The following is a 25759-nucleotide window of genomic DNA, read 5'->3' on the forward strand; positions in this document are numbered from 1 at the left end:
TATTGCAGCAAGCCAGCTTTGACTCTTGGCTAAGCTATCCTACGAGACACCACTCTAAAATAGTTTTCGCACACGAGTCCACTAATCACCAACACAATACTCCACCGGGGATCCTCCCTCGTCATCCTACGAGAGGGCCATCCTCGGTACTCACACTTATCTTGAGTCTTTTAGTAGTAACCATTAACTTGTCTATGAACTGTATAGGCAACCAAGTAGTCCTTTACCGCGGACGCGGCTATTCGAATAGTTTTATACCCTGCGGGGGTGTACTTCGTCACACATGTTTCCACCACTTAGCGTTTGCACACGACATGTGCTCGGTAGACTTCAAGCGAAAGCCGACGTGGGTGTAGACCACGACCTGACTAACCGCAGAAGTCTGTAGTCCAGGTTTATCGCCTATTTGGGTTCCATCCACAAGGAAATCCGGCCGGGGTGTCCTCAACGGCCCCAAACGATATGTGCAGGGTTCCCGAGACACCAAACGGGTGACTCGGTACACTGTGCCATGGTGTATCTACCGCATCATAGCCCACCCCTGGGGTCAGCGCTACCCATGGCCGCCAACACATAACCTATAAACACCAGAAACTAGTTGCAACTCCTGGACGGAGGACGAGAGGGATCAGTAAGTCGAGCGGGGTCGTATTTCAGGGCCCCATGTGTGGTAGTAGCTTAATCTTAAATCACGCATACAGATCTCAGTTCTTAGGGACGGCCTCAATGAAACAACCCACCATGTACTCCTACATGGCCTCTCATCGATACCTTTACCAAATCATGTTCAACACATCGCTCACATTACCGTCGTAATCATTTCACTCTAGCCCATCACCCAGATGAACCAGACCTGACACAACCCTAAGCATAGCAGGCATAGCAAGGTAGGAAACACACACATGGCTCAATCAACTCCTACACATGCTAGTGGGTTTCATCTAGTTACTGTGGCAATGACAGGTCATGCAGAGGATAAGGGTTCAACTACCGTAGCACACAGCAGTTCGAAATGTTGTTGTCTTAATGCAGTAAATGAGAGCAGAGGCAAGAACATGGGATTGTATCGATATGATCAATGGGGCTGCTTGCCTAATGGAGTAGTAGTAGGGTACTGCCCTTCAGTTGGATACTCGGAGATATCCTCAGAGGCAGAACCTACCACGAAAGACACCACAGAACACAATCATCACATGGCAATATGCAACAATATGATGCATGCTATGACATGGCAATATGAGGTGTCCTGCCTAATGCAATGTGAAACAAGTTGGTTTGGGTCCATTTGAATCAAAGATTCAAATGGAAGCTTATGTTCCTAAGCATTATAAGTGTATTAGCTTGTTTCACCTAAACAGCAAGGTTAAAGTGTTTTGTCATGCATGAAACCATTACAGATGGGAATATTGAATTTTTCTGATCAAATTTCATATATAAATCTTTGCATTTGGAGTTACAAATTAAAAGTTATGAATTTTTGAAATTTGTAATATTTTATGGAATTTCCTATATAAGAATAATTCCATTAATTGAGTTATTGCGTCAGCATTGCGTCAGGGTGATGTCAGTGGTCAACGGGGCCGGTCCAGGTCAAACCTGACCGGTGGGACCCGCGTGTCAGTAGTTAACTAACTAACTAATTTTGATTAGTGCTAATCTAAGTTAATTAGCAAGGCGGTCCCACGTGTCATAGACTCAGGGGAAGTCAACCTGGGCCCACACGGGGTCAAACAGGGTCAAACTCGCCGGCGTTTAGCCGCCGGCAAGGCCAGACGCGGCGGAGTGATGCGGGTTTCGTGCTTCGGTGACCAAAACAACGATGGAGAGCATCTACGTGTAGCTGGGAGCAAGCCGCATCGAGTGCTGGCAGTGGGTGGATCTGGGGTGGCCGGAAACGTCGCCGGCGAGGACCTTGGCGGTCGCCGGAGTTCGGGCGAGGTCGGAACTGAGGCTACGGGGCACGGCGAGGCGCGTGGAGTGGTGCTACGGGCTCCTGCGAGTGCGGTGAGTGCGTTGGTCACAAAGGTGTGGCCGGTGGGTGGCCGGAGTCATGTCGGCAACGAGCTCATCGGCGGCGGGTGCTCGGGTGTGCGTGGTGCGGTGCACACGGTGCAGGAGGAAGTTAATGGAGAGGGGGAGGAGGTAGCTGGGCTCACGACGATCACAATGAGGCAGACGGAGAGGTCGGGGACGAGCTGGTGCTGCGGTGATGGCGAAGGGGATCTCCGGCGGCCGGAGTTGGGGAAGACGGGGTCGAGGCGACTCCAGAGCGGGCGAGCGCTTGGGGCTCGGCCTGCTCGACGTAGTCGACGACGGCGGATCTCGTGGACACGGTGGCGCGGCGCGAGGACGACGGAGGGCGCGGCTACGTCGACGGTGCGGCGGCAGGGGCGTCGGCCATGGTGGGAGAGGCCGAGGGACAGAGGCAGGGGGAGAATGAGTGTGTCCAGGCGGTCGGGGCGGCAACATGGATCTCGCCCAAGGTCCCACGGGTGCAAGCGGCTAGCAGGTGGCGCGGTGGCGAGCTCTCGCGCGCCGGCGTCACCTCCCTGCCTGCCTGGCAGGGACGAAGCAACTGGCTGGCACGGGCCAGCACAGTGCTGGGCCGCCAGGTGGACCGGCTGGTGGTTTGCCAGGTTTGTTTCCTTTCTCTCTCTTTTTTTGTTTTTTATTTATTCTGTTTTGTGATTTCAAATAGTAAAAATACTATTTCATTTAGGAAAACCCTGAAAATATTCAGAGGCACATTTGAAAATATTCTCAACAACCTAAAATTACTTTCAGGATTATTTGGGCATTTTAAAATATTTATAGGATTTAAATTTCCCAAATGCAATTAGTAATGAATTAATCCAATGACCTTATGATGTCCTAGAAAAGTGTGCACCATTTTTGTCAAAGGTTTTAACCCAAAACAAAAAGGGTGGACTTTTTAGAAGGGCATTTCAGGTTCATTGAAAAAGTTTTTAGTAAACCCTAGTTGTTCCAGGGGGGTGCTGGGGGTTCTGTCATCCCCATTTCAGTTTTCTGGGAAATTAAACATGATGCAACACTCTAATGCATGAACTAGCTAGGGTGTGACAATAGAAGTGTGATGATCATCATTATTAGAGCATTGTCCCAAGTGAGGAATAAAAAAGGCCATAAAAAGAGAAGGCCCAAAAAAAGAGAAAGGCCATAAAAAAGAGAAGGCCCAAAAAATGAGAGAAAAAGAGAGAAGGGACAATGTTACTATCCTTTTACCACACTTGTGCTTCAAAGTAGCACCATGATCTTCATAGTAGAGAGTCTCTCATGTTATCACTTTCATATACTAGTGGGAATTTTTCATTATAGAACTTGGCTTGTATATTCCAACAATGGGCCTCCTCAAGTGCCCTAGGTCTTCGTGAGCAAGCAAGTTGGATGCACACCCACTAGTTTATTTTGTTGAGCTTTCATACATTTATAGCTCTAGTGCATCCATTGCATGGCAATCCCTACTCCTTGCATTAACATCAATCGGTGGGCATCTCCATAGCCCATTGATTAGCCTCGTTGATGTGAGACTTTCTCCTTTTTTGTCTTCTCCACATAACCCCCTTGATTATATTCTATTCCACCCATAGTGCTATGTCCATGGCTCGCGCTCATATATTGCGTGAAAGTTTATAGGTTTGAGATTACTAAAGTATGAAACAATTGCTTGGCTTGTCATCCGGGTTGTGCATGATGATAGCATTCTTGCGTGACAAAAATGAAACATGACTAAACCATATGATTTTGTAGGGATGAACTTTCTTTGGCCATGTTATTTTGAGAAGACATAATTGCTTAGTTAGTATGCTTGAAGTATTATCATTTTTATGTCAATATGAACTTTTGTCTTGAATCTTTCGGATCTGAATATTCATACCACAATTAAGAAGAATTACATTAAAATTATGCCAAGTAGCACTCCGCATCAAAAATTCTGTTTTTATCATTTACCTACTCGAGGACGAGCAGGAATTAAGCTTGGGGATGCTTGATACGTCTCCAACGTATCTATAATTTTTTATTGCTCCATGCTATATTATCTACTATTTTGGACATTATTGGGGCTTTATTATCCACTTTTATATTATTTTTGGGAATAACCTATTAACCGGAGGCCCAGCCCAGAATTGTTGTTTTTTTCCTGTTTTAGGGTTTCGAAGAAAAGGAATATCAAACGGAAAGAAACGGAAAGAAACCTTCGGGAACAAGATTTTCTCAGCGAATACAACTCAGGAGACTTGGACCCTACGTCAAGACAATTAACAGGAGGCCACGAGGTAGGGGGCGCGCCTGCCCCACCCCCCAGGCGCGCCCTCCACCCTTGTGGGCCCCCTGTTGCTCCACCGACGTACTTATTCCTCCTATATATACCCATGTACCCCCAAACGATCAGATACGGAGCCAAAAACCTAATTCCACCACCACAACTTTTTGTATCCACGAGATCCCATCTTGGGGCCTGTTCCGGAGCTCCGCCGGAGGGGGCATCGATCATGGAGGGCTTCTACATCATCATCCAAGCCCCTCCGATGAAGTGTGAGTAGTTTACTTCAGACCTACGGGTCCATAGTTAGTAGCTAGATGGCTTCTTCTCTCTTTTTGGATCTCAATACAATGTTCTCCCCCTCTCTCGTGGAGATCTATTCGATGTAATCTTCTTTTTTCGGTGTGTTTGTTGAGACCGATGAATTGTGGGTTTATGATCCAGTCTATCTATGAATAATATTTGAATCTTCTCTGAATTCTTTTATGTATGATTAGTTATCTTTGCAAGTCTCTTCGAATTATTAGTTTGGTTTGGCCTACTAGATTGGTTTTTCTTGCCATGGGAGAAGTGCTTAGCTTTGGATTCGATCTTGCAGTGTCCTTTCCCAGTGACAGAAGGGGCAGCAAGGCACGTATTGTATTGTTGCCATCGAGAATAGCAAGATGGTTTTTTTATCATATTGCATGAAACTATCCCTCTACGTCATGTCATCTTGCTTAAGGCGTTACTCTGTTTTTAACTTAATACTCTAGATGCATGTTGGATAGCGATCGATGAGTGGAGTAATAGTAGTAGATGAAGGCAGGAGTCGGTCTACTTGTCTCGGACGTGATGCCTATATACATGATCATACCTAGATATTCTCATAACTAAGCTCAATTCTGTCAACTGCTCAACAGTAATTTCTTCACCCACCGTAGAATACTTATGCTCTTGAGAGAAGCCACTAGTGAAACCTATGGCCCCCGGGTCTCTTTCTCATCATATCAATCTCCATCACTTTATTATTGCTTTGCTTTTACTTTGCCTTTTACTTTTCACTTTGCATCTCTATACCAAAAATACCAAAAATATTATTTATCATCTCTATCAGATCTCACTTTTGTAAGTGACCGTGATGGGATTGACAACCCCTAAGCGCGTTGGTTGCGTTGAGCTATTGTTTTTGTGTAGGTACGAGGGACTCGCGCGTAGCCTCCTATTGGATTGATACCTTGGTTCTCAAAAACTGAGGGAAATATTTACGCTACTTTGCTGCATCATCCTATCCTCTTCGGGGAAATCCAACAAAGTGCTCAAGAGGTAGCACCGAGATTATAGATCGGGAGACCCACACCCGCTGGTGGCTCGGTAGCTTCCACACGGCCGAGCTCGCGGCCATGGAGTACGACCGCTGGCAGGTCTGCTACCACGGCGCAGCGGCTAGGCTCAATTTCCCCTTCGGCACACGTCCGCTTGACCTTGTTCTGCCAGAACTAGGGGTGGTGAGCTCGGCTATGGCATGGGAGGACCGCGAGGCATGGGAGCGCCTCGAGGCCGAGGCCGCCGACGAGGCCTACATGCAAGAGCTCCACCGGCAGCACCCGGAGCTTGTCGAGGCGGAGCCAGCGATCTTTGCCGGCGCGGAGGGCGGCGAGGTTATCGCGCTCTCGTCCAATGACGAGGTCAAAGGTGGCGAGGACGGCGAGGTTATCGCTCTCTCTTCTGATGACGAGGTCAAAGGCGGCCGCTACGGCAGCGTGGAGGGCATCGAGCAAGGACGAGGTGATCAATGTCGACTAGTGGAGGAGTGCCTTCCCCAACGACCCCGACGACGGCACCAGCCCGAACCCGGCTCGCGACACATCGTACATGACAAGGAAGGATTGGCTCGACCTCTACTTCGACTGAAAGTAGTTTGGCTTAGTTTAAATTTATGTTTTATGTTCAGTTATGCAAAACTGTCTATGTTTATGTTTGAATGCATGCTACTTTCGGTTGAACCTGCTTTGAACTTGATCAAATTGAAGTTTACAACCTTAAGTTTAGGGGATCGACTAGAAAAGGCCAAAAATTGTTGGAGTATATATATATATATCCACTAAGGGTTTTAGTCCTTTAACTTTTTAAGGATCGGCTAGAGATGGCCTTATGACTTGTTTATTTCAGTTCTTCACAATGTGATGCTCCATATGTGCAACTATTTGTCGTGCAGTTCAATTTCATCAATAACCGTTTCAACAATACCACTATGAATTATGATATTTGGTTGGTGTTAAGGATATTGTAGTTAAGATGTCTTTTTGTTTTTTAACAATAACTAGTGTACTGTAGACCTGCACAATACCAGTTTGAATGACTATTTGCTTGTTTTTAAGTGTTATGCCTCAGTTAACACACCTTTTCACTTCTTGTTTGGCTTAACTAGCGTGCTTAAGCCTGCACACTAAAGATATCATTTGTAGATTATGTTGTCTACCATGGATATATTTGGTTGATGTTTAGCTTGTTGTGCTTGACATGCCTTTATATGTACTCATGCAGGACAATATTGAGAACAGTGTTGTTTTCCATCGAGGTTAGTTTCATCGCATTCCTTATATGTACTCACTGTTCAGGATATTGATACGTCTCCAACGTATCTATAATTTTGTATTGTTCCATGCTATTAGATTATCTGTTTTGGATGTTTAATGGGCCTTAATATGCACTTTTATATTATTTTGGGACTAACCTATTAACCGGAGGCCCAGTGCCAGTACCTGTATTTTGCCTATTTTAGTGTTTCGCAGAAAAGGAATATCAAACGGAATCCAAATGGAACGAGACCTTCGCGAGGATCTTTCTTGGAACAAACAAAAACCAGGAGACTAGGAGTGGAAGTTTGGAACTCTGTGAAGCTTCCAGGAGGCAAGAGGGCGCGCCCCCACCCTCGTGGGCCCCACAGAGTTCCACCGACATACTTCTTTCGCCTATATATACTCTTATACCCTAAAAACATCAGGGGGAGACAGGAAACCACTTTTCCACTGCCGCCACCTTCTGTACCAGTGAGATCCCATCTGGGGCCTTTTCCGGTGATCTACCGAAGGGGGATACGATCACGGAGGGCTTCTACATCAACACCATATCCTCTCCGATGATGTGTGAGTAGTTTACCACAGACCTTCGGGTCCATAGTTATTAGCTATATGGCTTCTTCTCTCTCTTTGGTTCTCAATACAAAGTTCTCCTCGATCTTCTTAGAGATCTATTCGATGTAATACTTTTTGCGGTGTGTTTCCCGAGATCCGATGAATTGTGGATTTATGATCAAGTTTACCTATGAACAATATTCGGTTCTTCTCTGAATTCTCATATGCATGATTTGATATCTTTGCAAGTCTCTTCGAATTATCGGTTTAGTTTGGCCTACTAGATTGATCTTTCTTGCAATGGGAGAAGTGCTTAGCTTTGGGTTCAATCTTGCGGTGTCCTTTCCCAGTGACAGTAGGGGCAGCAAGGCATGTATTGTATTGTTGCCATCGAGGATAAAAAGGTGGGGTTTATATCATATTGCTTGAGTTTATCCCTCTACATCATGTCAGCTTGCCTAAAGCATTACTCTGTTCTTATGAACTTAATACTCTAGATGCATGCTGGATAGCAGTCGATGTGTGGAGTAATAGTAGTAGATGCAGAATCGTTTCGGTCTACTTAACATGGATGTGATGCCTATATTTCATAATCATTGCCTAGATATTCTCATAACTATGCGCTCTTCCATCAATTGCTCGGCAGTAATTTGTTCACCCACCATAATACTTGCTATCATGAGAGAAGCCACTAGTGAAACCTATGGCCCCCGGGTCTCTTCCTTATTGTATTGCAACTTCTTTTATTATTGCATCTCATTTACTATTTTGCTATCTTTACTTTCCAATCTATACAACAAAAATACCAAAAATATTTATCTTATTATCTTTATCAGATCTCACTTTCGTAAGTGACCGTGAAGGGATTGACAACCCCTTTATCGCGTTGGTTGTGAGGTTCTTGATTGTTTGTGCAGGTACTAGGTGACTTGCGTGTTATTAGATTGATACCTTGGTTCTCAAAAACTGAGGGAAATACTTACGCTACTTTGCTGCATCACCCTTTCCTCTTCAAGGGAAAAACCAACGCATGCTCAAGAGGTAGCAAGAAGGATTTCTGGCGCCGTTTCCGGGGAGATCTACACTCAAGTCAAGACATACCAAGTACCCATCATAAACTCTTCTCCCTCGCATTACATTATTTGCCATTTGCCTCTCGTTTTCCTCTCCCCCACTTCACCTTTGCCATTTTATTCGCCCTTTTTCCATTCGCATCTTTCCGCTTGCCTCTTGTGTGTTCGTTCTTAGTGTGGTTTGTTGCCATGATGCCTGAAACTGGGGAGGTTATCATTGAAAAGGGTAGTAGTAATGATGAGGGAAGCGTTCATGATTTTGATTATCCTCATGAAGAACCTACTATTTTACACAATAAAAAGTTTCGGGTTGGTAGTGGTAATATTATTGGAAAAAGAGTTATTCAAGATTTCTTTACTTGCGCCGGTGCTTTGCCCACTATGGGCGGGTCTATTCTTCATAAAACTAGTAGTCTTGCGGATGCTATATCTTTGCTCGTGGTTGAACTTGAAAGACAATTTATCCACATGCATCCTTGCATATAGAGAATTTTTCTAGAATTTTCCAATATTGAGCATTTTTCTGTTAAGCGAGCAGCTACCATCTTTTTAGCTCATGAGTTCAGATTTATAATAAAAGAGGGCAACGCATTTTTTCGCATTATAGGGTGGATGTCGGCCGTCCTCCCATAGAAGCAATCCTTTTTTTATCAAGAATACATAATGCGCTTACGATATTTAGATCATGTTGCTTTTAATGAAAACCTTAGAAAAAAGGTTCCTACCGATGTTCTAGTTGACATGATTTCTGAACTTAATGATAACTTTGCTATCCAGAACAATGGGTTGGGTTTTTCCCTCGAACAAAGGCTCGTGAATTTTTGCCAAAATAATGCTTATAATGATGTATTGGTTGTGCAATATGAGGGGCCAAAGGAGGAACCAATACCTCCCGAGCTTAATCTTGGGAACTTTTGTCCCATTGAATTTAGCCCTTTTGATTACTTTTCCTTGCCACAAAGAAAACTTGCTGCTGAACATAGGGAGTATGAGATGAGTTTTCGCGATTTGCCTTATCATTATCATGGCAATACCTAGATCTATTCTTGCTTTTATGCCTAGCTAGGGGCGTTAAACTATAGCGCTTGTTGGGAGGCAACCCAATTTTATTTTTCTTCTTTACTTTTTGCTCCTGTTTAGTAATAAATAATTTATCTAGCCTCTGTTATGATTGTGTTTTTTATGTTTTAATTAGTGTTTGTGCCAAGTAAAGCCTTTAGGATCTTCTTGGGTGATTTGTTGTTTGAGCTTCTGAGAAAAACAGAAAGTATGCGCTCACGAAAATAATTTTCATTTTTTACCAGAGAGCGGTAAAATACCAATTCCAACTGCAGTAGATCAATATACAAATTATTCAGGTCGTCCTAATTTTTCAGAATTTTTGGAGTTACAGAGGTATTCGAAACCTCCAGATTGCTACAGACTGTTCTGTTTTCATAGATTCTGTTTTTCGTGTGTTGCTTGCTTATTTTGATGAAACTATGGCTTGTATCGGGGGGTATGAACCATAGAGAAGTTGGAATACAGTAGGTTTAACACCAATATAAATGAATAATGATTTAATTACAGTACATTAAAGTGGTGGTTTGCTTTCTTATACTAACGGAGCTCATGAGATTTTCTGTTGAGTTTTGTGTTGTGAAGTTTTCAAGTTTTTGCGTAAAGATTTGATGGATTTGGGAACAAGGAGTGGCAAGAGCCTAAGCTTGGGGATACCAAGGCACCCCAAGGTAAAATTCAAGGACAATCAAAGGCCTAAGCTTGGGGATGCCCCGGAAGGCATCCCCACTTTTGTCTTCGTCTATCGGTAACTTTGCTTGAGGGCTTGAGGCTATATTTCTATTCACCACATGATATGTGTTTTGCTTGGAGTGTATTGTATGATTTGATTCTTTGATTTTTAGTTTACCACAACCATCCTTTCTGTACCTTTTGAGAGAGACACACATGAATAGGAATTTATTAGAATACTCTATGTGCTTCACTTATATCTTTTGAGCTAGATAATTTTGCTCTAGTGCTTCACTTATATCTTTTTAGAGGACGGTGGTGGTTTTATTTTATAGAAATTATTGATCTCTCATGATTCATTTATATTATTTTGAGATTCTTTTAGAACAACATGGTAACTTGCTTTGGTTATAAAATTAGTCCTAATATGATGGGCATCCAAGATGGGTATAACAAAAACTTTCATATAGACTGCATTGAATAGTTTGATACTTGATAATTGCTTTGAGATATAAAGATGGTAATATACTAATATTAGAGTTGTGCTAGTTGAGTAATTGTGAAATTGAGAAATACTTGTGCTGAGGTTGGCAAGTCCCGTAGCATGCATGTATGGTAACCGTTGTGTGACAAATTTGAAGCATGAGGTGTTCCTTGAGTGCCTTCCTTATGAGTGGCGTTCGGGAACGAGCGATGGTCTTTTCCTACCAATCTATCCCTCTAGGAGCATGCGCGTAGTGCTTGGCTTTGATGACTTGTAGATTTTTGCAATAAGTATGTGAGTTCTTTATGACTAATGTTGAGTTCATGGATAATACACACTCTCACCCTTCCTTCATTGCTAGCCTCTCTTGTGCCGCGCAACTTTCGCCGGTACCATAAACCCATCATTTACCTTCCTAAAAACAGCCACCATACCTACCTATTATGGCATTTCCATAGCCATATATTGCCATGCAACTTTCCACTATTCCGTTTATTATGACACGATTCATCATAGTCATATTGCTTTGCATGACCATGTAGCTGACATCGTATTTGTGGCATGGCCACCTTTCATAATTTTTTATACATGTCACTCTTGATTCATTGCACATCCCGGTACACCACCGAAGGCATTCACATAGAGTCATATTTTGTTCCAAGTATCGAGTTGTAATTCTTGAGTTGTAAGTAAATAAAAGTGTGATGATCTTCATTATTGGAGCATTCACTACAAAAATATACACTTCTGTGATGATACATGTTTGTCACAGTAGATCGGGTTTTTTGTCATGTATGTACATCCATGACGATTTTATGACAGAATCAAGATAGTCATACCTGTGCTGTCATAGAAGTGTTCCATGACATTACCAAAATTATCATCACGGAAGTGTCCACTTCCATGACGATAAATCGCGTGTCACAGAAGTGCTTTCGTCAAGGGTGACCGACACGTGGCATCCACCATAACGGAACGCCGTTAAGCTATCGGGTCGGATTTTGGATCTCATAACCCGTTAACAGCCCTGACCAATTGGAAATTTCCACGTGTAAAATTCTGATTGGCCGAAGGAAACACATGTTGCCACATCGTTGGGATAGATGTCATCCACCCATTGGATAGGAGGCGCCTATGATAGGTCGACACGTGGCACGGCCCAATAGTGGCCCATTCTGGTGAAAAAGGCCGGCCCAGTAAAAAATAGCAGGCCGGCCCATATAAGGCCTACTTGCGTCAGGTCCATTTAAGCCCACAGCCCATACGAGATGTGCCAATTTGGCCCGCCAATGGCCCGTTAAAGATTTGACACCATTGCAGCCCATCGTCAGTTCGAGCCCGTTAACAGCCCGCTATATATTTGGGCTCAATATCGTCCCGATGAGATTTCGGCCTATTAGTGGCCCATTTAATGGTTGGCCCAGTTTTCAGGATGTACATCTTTCAGCCTTTTAGCGACCCATTTAAATGTTTGGCTAATTTCCGGCCCAGTGTGTCTTTCAGCCTGTTGACGGCCCACAAATCTGATGGGCCATTTGTAGTCAGACCTGAGTTTCGGCCTTTTAGCAGCCCATTTAAGTGTTGGGCCAATTTCTGGCCCGGTGTCACTTTCAGCCTGTTGGCAGCCCATAAATCAGTTGGGCCATTTGTAGTCGGACCTGAGTTTTGGCCTTTTAGCGACCCATTTAAGTGTTGGGCCAATTCCCGACCCTGTGTGCCTTTCGGCCTGTTAACGGACCATAAATGAGTTGGGCCATTTGTAGTCGGACCTTAGTTTTGGCCTTTTAACGGCCCATCCCTTCATGGTCCAATACCAGCCCAGTTTCTCTTTCGGCCTGCTAATGGCCCACAACACAGTTGGGCTGTTTACAATACGACCTGACTTTCGGCCTCTTAGCGGCCCATGCTCTTCATGGTCCAGTACAAGCCCACTGTCTCTTTCGGCCTGCTAAAGGCCTACAGTATAGTTGGGTCATATGTAGCCCAAACTTAGTAACGGCCTATTAACGACCCGGGAGGTAAGAGGGTCGACCATTAACTTTCGGCCTAGTAACGGCCCATTAACTTAATGGGCCCACTAAAGTCCGTTCATGTCTTTAGGCCAAATTAGATAATTTGAGCCCATTACGACGAGCAATTATGCACAGGACCAAAACCGATCAAGCAAAGGTACGGCATACAGGGAATAACATTGCACATCCAGCATATATTACAGGAAATTACATCCACTGGGCAATCAAAGATTGATGCCAGTGCAAATAAATGAGCAGAACCTAACCATCTACAACGTCACAATCTGCAACCTCAGCACAGATGACGCCCATAAGCATGTGGGCAAGTTCTTGCTGCTTTGCTACACTGTCTCTGAAAACATTGATCAGTTGTTGTGTCGCACGACTCTGCACCTCTGATTCATCCACCATTTCCATCATTGCTTCAGCCATTAATTGGTTCACAAACATACATTTATTCCGTTGCATTCGAGATAGAGGATACTGAACAGATTCAGATGGCGATTTTGGCAGGCTTGTATTATTGATAGTGGAGAGTGTCTCGACCACTGCATCATAACATAAATTAGGACGGGAACCAAACAGATTAATCATGAGTTATTGCCATATTACCTGGCCTAGATTTACTGGAAAGAAACAATGGGGTTGCCTTGCTGTTTTCAGAGTTTGTCTTCTTATCTTCAGCAGCCTGCACAAAATTAACACACTAGCATTGCTATCATTGGCCAAGTCAGATAATAGGAAAGCAACATTGACACAACGAACGTTTGGGCAACTAGCCTACACCAAATTAACACAATATGGCACAGCTATCATCAGCCAGGTAAGGTAATACGAAAGCAACATTGACACAATGAATGAATGGGCAACCAGAGAAGCACTACAATTCAGTAATGTGCGTGATATGAGATAGTACATTCATGCAGCTCAGTATGCAAAACTACCAGGCAGTTTTCCTTACAAAAATCAACATTGGCGCCTTTAACATTTTGCTACAACTAATTTTAGATCAGATAAAGGTTAGATTCACGCCGATTAACAAAATACATGCTGATGTAAAAATATAGTGATATACAACAGGTACTTACATCAGCATTGGAGCACAGAGAATTCCCGCAAGATATTTTCCTCGAATACGATCCCAATGGAGGAAGTCTTGTATCGTTTAACCTTATTTTCTAAAAGAGAGATGGGTAAGAAACATGTAGAAAATATGATCAGAATGCTATAAAATTTCATGATGCGAGGATACGCACACGCTTCTTAGAATGGAGTTGACATTCTTTTGCTGGACTGGAGCGGACTAGTTCTTTGGCCACTGGAATCTGCTTATTATCAGTGGGAGTTGGGTTTCTCTGTGCTGGAGCAGTATCTATGAAAAATGGAGTTGTTTATTATCTCCTGGCGTTTGGATCTTTTGCAAAGACCTGGTTTGTAACCCTTCAGATTCTAACATAGCCGTCTTCCCCTTGCATGCCTTATATAGAAGAATGGTGATTCAGTTATAAAACATGCTACAGTAGAGATGGAATAGGTACTGAAGAATAGAAAGGCATGACATATTGACATGTATTCCCTCCATCCGGAAATAAATGGATGGGTCTAGGCGTATTTCAGTTCTAGATACATCCAGTTTTATCCATTTCTGCGACATTTAATCCGGACGGAGGGAGTATGATGTAAGAGCTAGGGATACGACAGGACAACACAGTAAAAAAACACTGAAAAACCCACTGCAGAACCAAAGTATTCAAACCCACTGATATGAGATAGTACACTCATGCAGCTCAGGATGCAAAACTACCAGGCAGTTTTCCTTGCAAAAATCAACATTGTGGCCTTTAATCATACATTTTGCTACAACTAAATTTAGATCAGATAAAGGTTGGATTCACGCTGATTAACAAAATACATGCTGATGTAAAAATATAGTGATATACAACAGGTACTTACATCTACATTGGAGCACAGAGAATTCCTGCAAGAATCTTTCCTCATAAACGATACCATTGCAGAAATTCTTCTATCTGTTAAGCTTATTTTCTAAAAGAGAGATGGGTAAGAAACATGTAGAAAATATGATCAGCATGCTATAAAATTTCATGATGCAAGGATACGCACACGCTTCTTAGAATTGAGTTGACATATTTTTGCTGGACTGGAGCGGACTAGTTCTTTGGCCACTGGAATCTGCTTATTATCAGTAGGAGTTGGGTTTCTCTGTGCTGGAGCAGTATCTATAAAAACTGGAGTTGTTTTATTATATCCTGGCGTTTGGATCTTTTGCAAAGGCCTTGTTTGTAACCCTTCAGATTCTAACATAGTCGTCTTCCCCTTGCATGCCTTGTATAGAAGAATGGTGCTTTAATTATAAAACATGCGCCAGCAGAGAGATGGAATAGGTACTGAAGAATAGAAAGGCATGACATATTGACATGTATTCCCTCCATCCGGAAAAAATGGATGGGTCTAGGCGTATTTCAGTTCTAGATACATCCTTTTTATCCATTTCGGCAACATGTAATCTGGGCGGAGGGAGTATGGTGTAAGAGCTAGGGATACGACAGGACAACACAGCAAAAAAACACTAGTTGAATGTAAAATTGTATGCTAGCGGAATATGTACAGAAATAACTAAGGCAACATACACGTGTATGATTGGGAAAATAAGATGGCATTGCAACAGAGCACTAGAACAACACTTCAATGTAAAAAACATGGTATGGTAGACAGATGAAGTACATACTGATGAATAACAATGCATAAGATATTCAGAAGCATGATGTCCAAATTAAGCAGATGGTATTGCGATAGAGTAGAATGACAGTACTTGAATTTGAAAACATGTTATCATGAATGGAATAGGTACTGAAAAACAGGAAGACATGACATATTTACATGCATGATCAGCATGCTAAGCACATGGCATTGCAACAGAGTAGATACACTCCAGGACATTATATGCATGTTGTACCCATATCATAGGCCAAGTTAGAGCAAGGACCTTGTGGGGTGAAGAGGATTCATCATCTTTCTGAAGGTCTTCTAAAGAACTTCCTTTACATGTTCCATCATATTGGGTATCATTGACATCAAGCTTATTGGCCTTTATATTGCTCCGTGAGGTTCTTGTGGATATATCAGTGTGTGCAATTATATCTGACATGCATGGAAGACAACTAGTAGTTAGATTTATGTAATGAGTGCCTGTAGGAGACGACATAAATAGTAGGACTGGGGTTAACTAGCAGCAACAGGTCTCATAAACTAAAGGGAGAACACAGATGAAAGCTATAGAATATGTATCGTTTGTACTCAAGATTAACTAGATGGCACACACAAGTATTAAAGAACAACATAGGTAATACTAGAAGTGGTATAATACTATAATCACCAGCCTGTGGGATAGCATTGGCTGATGGATGATAACTATGGAGCAACGTTACCTAAAGAACAAGTATCTTAGCTGAACTATGGAACATCGTTAACTCCGAACAAAACCCGTAAGAGATCAGCATGAATATACAGTGAAATGTGATGATCTATTTTCCATGCTTAGATGAATAACAAAGCCATAAATGTTGCACACAAGTAAGATGAGGGTACAACCTATCTGGCCGCCATCCATAGGAGTGAGCATCATGTGCTGACTTGTCAATGGACCTGCAGTTGTTGTGGCTGTCCATGTCGGGCACGCGCATTCGATGCAGGGAACTATTGAGTGGGGACTATAGCTCCCTTCTGGTGTACGCTTCCCTTGTTGGAGCAGCCGTGGTGAGTCGGAAGACGGTGTGTCTGAAGATGCAGATAACGCATAATGTTAAGAACGACATATCTCTTTGATCTGGAGAAATACACTAAGAGATCAATAGCAAGGTACGAGAGTGGTCACACGTCTATTGACTAAAGACTAAATTGGGGTCACACAATTTTATTTTATTTTGGTACTATCCAATCTACACCGGATGGCTGGCCGTCTTGTGCCTTCCGGCTGACACTGTTCGGAATCTTCCCCGAAGAGCCAGCGACCAACGGCAGAGCAGCCTGCCTCCGCCGTCTGTGGCCCCGGCCAAAACCTCGCTCCCCGCCCCACCGCACTGCCGTGGTTGCGCCGCCCCCGGGCCAATCCACAAAGACTCCCCGTCATCCAGATTCGGCGGCGGCAGTACCTTCAACCCACGCAACTCTAAAAGATAGCCATCTAAGCGCTGCTTCCACGGCGAACTTGCGGCCCCGCACCCTTACGTTAGACACCAGCCAACCGGCAGCCTAGGAGCTCCGCCGCCTCGAGGGGTGCTGCTTCCCATTGGGAATCGATTGGCCCAGAATAAAAATTCAAACAACTAATGCCTAAATAAAGTGATTTGAGATGAGGGTGCAACCTATCTGGCAGCATGGTGAAGTAGGCAGGTCCAGCTGCCGAGTCGGTGAGGCCGGCGCGGTTGCGGTGGCGACCGGCGGCAGGGAAAGAGCGATGTCGCGATGCTCGACGGCTACGCGGAAGCAGTGCCAGGACTCTGGACGGATCCGAAGTTGGAGCTGCTCCGGCGCCGTGAACAACGGCGGGGGTGAATCGGCTCCGGTACGGTTCACGCGGCCGTCGTCGAGGTAGCACCAGTAGCACGGAGTAAGAGGCACACGGCCCAGTGCACGACGGCAAATGGACAGCGTCTCCGGCATTAGGGAGGAGGGCGGCTCTGAAATTGGTGCGGTGGGCGCGCCATGGAGGTGGGCTGAGGTTTCGCGGCTCGGGAGAAGGGAGCTTCCTGGGGAGAAGGTGATTTGGCGCCCACGAGGTATGAATGGGGGGGTGGGCAGGGGGGGAATTGGGAGGGGAGTGGAACCATGTCTTACGGACGCATTTGTCTGAAATGTGAGGGGGAGTTACAATTCTTCCCTTCCCTATAGGCTTCTCGGCTTGGGTCTATGTACTGAGGGTCGAGGATAGTAGAGTAACTTTGCTTCTCCCCAAATAGTGGGCGGGTGCGATTTCGGGCGAGGAGGGCGTGTTTTGAACTATAGTGGGCGCGAGCGATTTCAGGCGAGGAGAGCGTGTTTTGAAATAGTGGGCGCAAGCTATTCCGGGCGAGGAGAGCGTGTTTTGCCGACCATGGTTTATGAATTATTTGCCACATGTCATTTCGGCCGAGGAGAGGGCGCGCTTGGATGAAGTTACGAACCTACCCTCGATGTACAACGGGCAAATTGATGCGTGTCCCACATAGGATGGTAATTTTGCGTCTCCCATTTATTTGCTCAGGCGAATTCCACCGAGCAGAGAGGATGTTTAACGGTTCGTTCAAATTTTGGGAGAACGAGCATCCACGAACCTTACCAAGTCGATTCGGATCAAATTTTGAAATATTAGCTTGCCACTTATTTTTTAGATGGAGAGATGATGCTCGGGAGTAATGTGTTTTTACATGCTCGTTGCTAGCGATTTACTATATGACAAATAGTTGACCCACTCAAAAACGCGAATCAAACCCAAAATGAAATATCTCGATTCAATGAAATAGCTCGTTCAGTAGGTCAAAATAGTAAACTAAATCCAAAATTGAACACCTCAATCGAGTAGCATGTTGTACAGTATTATTGTACTCCATGAACATGTTGAAAGTCAAATTAATGAACTTGTTTGATATATGCATATATCCATTCATGTGTGGATTGCAGACAACATGTTCTCCAATTTAAATATTTGAATGCAAGTTTATATCGAAACATGGTTTATATCAGTCTTTGATGCATAAAACGCGACCTCCCCCTCTCCCGGACTCCTGTTCTCTGTCTCTCTCTCTCTCTCTCTCTCGCCGACAATCTTCAATTCTATCGCACGCATCCGACACAAAAACCTTGTTGGTCCCCCTCCCTTTCTCTCCATCTCTCTCTCTCTTTGTGTGTGTGTGTGGGGGGGTCTTTCTAGTTTGCATGCATATATACACCATCTATAGGTCTCTCTCGCACACTATGTATGATACTCTAGCTAGTCCAAGCTAGATATCTTGGGTGCACTCATCGTACGCACACAAATTCCTTGGCTCTTTGCCCGTAACTCTCTCACACACCACTATGTCGTCTCGGAGCTCTTCCCCCCCTCTCTCAAACTCTCCATCCACCTGGGTCACACATACACATGCATATCTCACTCGCACTCGATAGGCCCATCTAAAACTCTATCTCTCCCCCTCATTCTCTCTCCATCTCACACGCGCACACACACAATCTCATGCCCAGCTAGCCAAGTATGATGGTCTCTCACTCAATTGTAGGCATACGCAGTCCCCCTATATGTATATGACTAGCTAATCTTAGTCTCCATCATAAACATGTGCATGATCTATCTCGATTTCTCTCGGGGTATCTTTCTATCGCGCACACACTCCCTCAATCTCCCACCCATATAGTCCCCTCACGATCTCGACGGGATCTCTCTATCACAAACACACCCTCTCTCCCTCCCCATGCGTCCATGCCATCCATGTGTCCCTCTCGACCTTTGTTCCTTGTTGGCCAGACTCTATTGGACATGTGCTACAGCGGTGTGTCTCTCCGTTACAAACAATCACACACTAGCTATCTTCGTGTATCTCCTCGCCTCGCTTTTCTATCTCGGAGATGCATGCGTGATATATTCGCATAAGAAACGAAAAAACACTCTCTCTCTCTAATTTATTGTTTGTTGTCACTTTCTCTTTCACACACATACTCTTTTTGCACACTTACTCATTCTCCTTCACACGCACTTGATATGTCTCGACTGAGGCACTCTCCTCGGTCCATAGCATATAGATTTATTGAAAAGTCAAACATCACAAAGTTTGACCATGTACGTGGAGAAAAAGAATTACATCTAGTACGGCAAACATATACCATTAGATTCACCATGAGATGTAGTTTTGTATGATGTATCTTTGGTATTGTAGATATAAATAACATTTGCGTAAACCTGATCAAAGTTTCCAAAGTTTGACTGCTAAAAAATTTACATGCACTGCATTATCGAGTGGATGGAATATCTCTTTCCCCCTCTCAGCTATCTGACGCACCACTCAGCCTTATCGGGGCTCCTCAATCTCTCTCAAACTTTATTGGTCAGTTTGGTTCGTGACCTGACCCTCATGCCTTGATGGCCGATACTGCCTGGTGTGGACGTGTGATGTAAAATATTTCTGCCTGGCCAGGCTTGTGTGGTGCTGAAGCGTTTGGTTCATGCCTGGGCCAGGCAAAGCATCAACGTCCCATCAATCAATCCATGCATCAATTATTTACTGCTAATATCCATCCACGTTGTTGTTAGCCTCGTGGCCACATGACCAGGCACGGCCAGGCGTTCGAAATCAGTCGCCTGGGCCAGGCTACTTGCAGTGTCTGGAGTTCAGCCAGGCTAATTAAAGTGCAAGGGAACCCAGGCCAGGCCGGCTTTCTTTTTCACAGGGTAGCAACCAAACAAGTGTGCATGAAATACAGCCACAACCCCAGGCCAGGCAAAAGATGCTCAGGACGCAAGCCAAACTGGCCTTATATCTCCCTGATTCACACATACACATGTCTCGCTCGCGCTATACATATAGACCCATCCAACATTCTCTGCCCTTGTTCTCTCTCCATGTGACACGCACCCCCCTAAGTACCATAATCCCTCACTCCATCATAGGCGCAAGCACTCCCCCCTCCTAAGTATGATTCTCTTACTAGCCATCAGGAACACACATATTGTCTCCTTCCATCCATACGTCTATCTCGATATCTCTCGGGGCATCTTCTAACGCGCACACACCTTGTCACTCGATCTCCCACCCATGTAGTCCCATCACGATCTCCAGGGGATCTCTCTATGACAAACATACACTCTCTCCTCCCCATGTCTGCATTTTCTCCGTACGTCTCTCTCGGCCTCTCTCCCTTGTTTGTCAGACCCCTCTTGGCCACATGCTAGGGGTCTTGCTCTCTCGGTTCCAAACAACCACACACTATCTCCTCACCTTGCCTCCATTGTCGAAGATGCATGTGTGATATGTTTGCATAAGACACGCACGCTTTTTCTCTACTCTTATCGTGTGTTGTCCATGTCTCTTTCACACACGCACACACACTTTTTTCACTCTCTCTCTCTCGCTCTAGTTAGGGACTCTGTCACGTCCATAAGCATATGGATGTTTTGAAAAGTCAAACATCAGAAAAGTTTGACCAGGTATATGTGGAGAAAAACATTTACATCTGGAGCGATCATTAGATTCATCACAACATGTACTTACTTCATACTATCATTTATCTTTGATATTGTAGATATAAGTAATTTCTTTATAATATTTGGTCAAAGTTTCAAAAGTTTGACTTAAAAAAATGTTGGAACTACATTATCGAACGGAGGGAGTAGCTCTTTCTCTCTCTCTGCTATCTCTCACGGGCCTCCCCTCTCACTCGAACTCTCTATACCGACGGATTATACGCTCACCCTGTCAGTGTATAGCTCTGTTTATTGTTTAGTTGACCGGTCAACCAATCCACATGCTGCCTTGTCAGCTCGTGTTCAGTATCTTCGTGTGCTGGCCCATGTGGCAGTGGGTGAAAATAAGTAAACAAGAGGCCCATCTGACATGTGGTGAAGTAAACAAAGTTGAAACCACTCGGGGTAGCACCCCACACGCTAGTAAATTGAGGGCGCATTGAGGACAAACTTCTTGCGTGCGAAGGACGCACTCTGTGACGCCCGGGTAATTAAACTACAGTAACCCTCTACTAAGGATGCCACGTCACCTCAGTTACTGTTGATAATCTCTCGTTAGTTCAAAAACCGATTCAAATTCAAATTCAAATCAAGTAAACAATAAAAGTTTTCAAGTATTAAAACTAAAATGTTTGGAGTGAGCCAAATAATGCATAGGTAATTATGGTGGAGAAACCACACTTTTATAAAATGTTTAAATACTCTAAATGAATATAACAGTAGCAAATACAGTTATTTAAATGCTTTAAAAATAATAAACATTTTCAAAACTAAATTGTCATAAGTATTAAACTATTGTGGCAGTGGCATAAATTTGTTAAATCTATTTAGGTGCCACTTTGGTAATTTACTAAAGCTAAAATAAAAGGGAACTGAAAGAAAGCAAAAATAGCAAATAAAAATAAGAAGAGGGAAAGAACCCCGCTTCCCCCACTGGGCCTCGACCCAGCCGGCCCAGTCGGCCACCCCACCAGGCCGGCCGAACCTGGCAAGGGCCAACCGGCCAGCCCACCACCGCTCCCTTATCCACCCCCACTACCCGAAACCCCAAACCCTAACTACCCCCACGACCCACCCCACATTCTCCCCCGACCCCCCCCACTCTCTCCTCGCGCCCCCTCCTCTTGGTCCCGATCTGGATCGGGGCAGGCGACCCCGACGCCCCGTTTCTACCTCACCGGCGCCGCCTCCTCGTCCTCCTCCCCGCCGGAAACGCCCTGAGCCCGGAGCCGCTCGACCCCGACGCCAGCACCCCCCCCCCTGAACGACGCCGCCCCGTGCTGGGCTTCCTCCTCAGCCCCGCCGTCGGCGGCCATCATCGCCGCCCGGAGCCCCACACCTCGCCAGGACCTCACCGCCGGCCTGCTTCCCCTCCGTTGCATCGTCTCCGTCCTCCTCCTCGCCCCTCGTTGCCCTGGACCCTACACGCCCCCCGTGAGCACCTCTCCTCCTCCTTCCCCTGGGTTCCCGCTCGACGACCGCGGCCATAGCCGTCGTGCGCACGCGCGCTCGCACTCCCGCCGCGCGCCTCGCCTCACCTCCCCTCCCTGTGAGCCGCTCCGGCCAGCCCCGCCAGTACCTCCACCACCGCGCCACCCGCGGCCCTCCGCCGCCTCTCCTGGCCGGCGTCATGGGCGCCGGCGGCTTCGTCCATGGCCTCGCCCGGGCAGCCTCTGGGCTCGCCTCGCGCCAGGCGCCCCTGCGCCCGTTAGCCCGCACGTCCGCAAGCCCTTGCACCCGCTTAGGCCCCTGGGGCCAATGACAGTCGGGGCCCAGCCCCCAGAACTATTAAAACTAAAAAAATGAATCAATAAAAATTATAATTAATTAATTAATTAATTAGTGAATTAATTAAGTTAATTAGTCCTATTTAATTAATCTGATTAACTTGTTAGTTTAATTAAACAGTAATTTGTTTAGCTAACCCCTAATAAAACTAATCAGAGTATGATAGGTGGGTCCCACTGGACCCACTGGTCACGTTGACCAAGTCAACTCTGTTAACTGCTGATGTCAGCATGACATCATGCTGACGTCATAAATCCATTTTTCGAATTAATTAAATAATTAATTAAATTCCAGAAATTAATAAATTCTTTAGAAAATCATATCTTTTAATCATATCTTTTAATCAGATTAAATTATTTTCAACATGAAAGTTGCTCAGAACGACGAGACGAATCCGGAGACGCAGTCCGTTCGTCCGCCGCACACCCCTAACCTATCGAACCCGCAACTTTCCCCCTCCGGCTCCTCTGCCCGAGAACACGAAACACCGGGGATATTTTCCCGGATGTTTCCCCCCTTAACCAGCATCACCTCATACCACGTTAGGGCCCGCCTAGCATCGTTACTTGTCTTGTCATGCATCGATATGCATCTATTTACATGGTATTCATTGTTTCTTCCCCCCCCCTTTTCTCTCCGGTAGACTACGAGACCGACGCTGCTGCTTCCCAGTTCGACTACGGAGTTGACGACCCCTCTCTCTTGCCAGAGCAACTAGGCAAGCCCCCCCCCCTTGATCACCAGATATCGCCTATTCTACTCTATATTGCTTGCATTAGAGTAGTGTAGCATGTTACTGCTTTCCGATAATCCTATTTTGATGCATAGCCTGTCATTGTTGCTACACTCATTGATACCTTACCCACAATCCTACATGCTTAGCATAGGATGCTAGTATTTTCATCTGTGGCCCTACATTCTTGTCCGTCTGCTGTGCTATACTATCGGGCCGTGATCACTCGGGAGGTGATCACGGGTATATATGATACATGTGGTGACCAAAGACGGGTCGGCTGGTGGAGCACCCGCGAGTGGATCTTTGTGGCGGAGCGACAGGGCAGGTTGAGTCCGCCTAGGAGAGAGGTGGGCCTGGCCCTGTTCGGCGTTTGCGGATACTTAACATGCTTAACGAGATCTTGGTATTTGATCTGAGTTGGCTACGAGCCTATACGCACTAACCAACTACGTGGGAAAGATATGGGCACTCGGCGTCGTGGTATCAGCCGAAGCACTTCGTGACGCCAGCGACGGAGCGGCGCGCGCCGAATTGGACTGGAACGACTAGGCTAGGTCTGCTTTCGGCCACCCACGCAACGTGCAGGTGTGCTCAGGGCGATGGGCCCAGACCCCTGCGCGCTTAGGTTTAGACCGGCGTGCTGGCCTCTCTGTTGTGCCTAGGTGGGGCTGCGATGTGTTGATCTTCCGCGGCCGGGCATGACCCAGGAAAGTGTGTCCGGCCAAATGGGATCAAGCGTGTTGGGTAATTTGGTGCACCCCTGCAGGGAAGTTAATCTATTCGAATAGCCGTGATCTTCGGTAACAGGACGACTTGGAGTTGTACCTTGACCTTATGACAACTAGAACCGGATACTTAATAAAACACACCCTTCCAAGTTCCACAGACAACCCGGTGATCGCTTTTCCACAGGGCGACGAGGGGAGGATCGCCGGGTAGGTTTATGCTATGCGATGCTACTTGGAGATGCTACTTGGAGATGCTACTTGGAGGACTTCAATCTACTCTCTTCTACATGCTGCAAGACGGAGGCTGCCAGAAGCGTAGTCTTCGACAGGATTAGCTATCCCCCTCTTATTCTGGCATTCTGCAGTTCAGTCCACCGATATGGCCCTTTACACATATACCCATGCATATGTAGTGTAGCTCCTTGCTTGCGAGTACTTTGGATGAGTACTCACGGTTGCTTTCTCCCCTCTTTTCCCCTTTCCCTTCTACCTGGTTGTCGCAACCAGATGCTGGAGCCCTGGAGCCAGACGCCACCATCGACGACGACCCCTACTACACCGGAGGTGCCTACTACTACGTGCAGCCCGCTGACGACGACCAGGAGTAGTTAGGAGGATCCCAGGCAGGAGGCCTGCGCCTCTTTCGATCTGTATCCCAGTTTGTGCTAGCCTTCTTAAGGCAAACTTGTTTAACTTATGTCTGTACTCAGATATTGTTGCTTCCGCTGACTCGTCTATGATCGAGCACTTGTATTCGAGCCCTCGAGGCCCCTGGCTTGTATTATGATGCTTGTATGACTTATTTATGTTTTAGAGTTGTGTTGTGATATCTTCCCGTGAGTCCCTGATCTTGATCGTACACATTTGCGTGCATGATTAGTGTACGATTGAATCGGGGGCGTCACAAGTTGGTATCAGAGCCGACTGCCTGTAGGAATCCCCCTTCCAACCCCTTGGCCGAAGTCGAGTCTAGACATTACAAAAACTTTTACTAACTTGGCTGTGTGCCTTACGGGCCCACGTCGCCATCGGGTGGTACTAGGATCTTTTACTCCTCGACCTTTACTCTGGGACTCTGAACTCTCTTTTACTCGGGTTAAACGAATTTACTAAATCTAACATTAGGATCTCGTTATCACTTTCACCCGGAGAGCCCCTTATTACTAATGATCGTCTGCTGCACCAGAAGACCCTGAAGATACTCTCCGTTGTTAACCCGAGAACTTGTGTTCATCGCGTTTGCAATTCACCTTCCACCGCAAACCCTTATGGATAACTACTTGCATTTGTTATTCTTACATTCATCCCCAGTGGTCTTGTTATTACAAGATACCCTGAAAAACTCGTCGTTGTTTCGATAATCCCTTGAGCTTACTGCCTTGCTGTTCTTTGTCACTTGAATACCCCTACGGTTAATTCTCGCACTTATCGAGTATCCGCTCATCCCCCAGTTGTTCATGTGTTACACAAAAGTCTTCGAAATACCACCCGATATTTCGAAAATCCTCGGCAACCTATTGCTCTGGAATTTCTTGTTTGCTTTCATTATGATTAATCCCATAAGTATAGAAATCTTATT

This window comes from Triticum aestivum, chromosome 7A (assembly GCF_018294505.1).
Source record: "Triticum aestivum cultivar Chinese Spring chromosome 7A, IWGSC CS RefSeq v2.1, whole genome shotgun sequence".
Taxonomy (NCBI): Eukaryota; Viridiplantae; Streptophyta; class Magnoliopsida; order Poales; family Poaceae; genus Triticum; species Triticum aestivum.